This window comes from Mandrillus leucophaeus, unplaced genomic scaffold (assembly GCF_000951045.1).
Source record: "Mandrillus leucophaeus isolate KB7577 unplaced genomic scaffold, Mleu.le_1.0 Scaffold819, whole genome shotgun sequence".
In the NCBI taxonomy this organism is placed as follows: Eukaryota; Metazoa; Chordata; class Mammalia; order Primates; family Cercopithecidae; genus Mandrillus; species Mandrillus leucophaeus.
Window position 1 is genome coordinate 905636 of NW_012108908.1, and position 281 is coordinate 905916.

Consider the following 281-nt stretch of genomic DNA (forward strand, 5'->3'; position numbering starts at 1 on the left):
ATTTTTCTTGTCTAATTGCATTTATTAGACTTTTTGGTACAATGTTGACTAGAAGAGGTAAGAACCTAGCAAACATCCTTGTCTTCTATTGAAAGAGGCAGTTTCATGAGTGCAGCATTTTGAACCTCACTAGGCCACATATGAATGGGTCTTGGGCCTGGAATACTTTCTTATCAAGAGATAGAGACCCTCCACTACCTATGCTTGGCTTATCCCTCAAGTATGAATGTCTTTCCCTGCTTCAGGCTCCATTTGTCCTCCTTTGTTCTGCTTAACTGTGT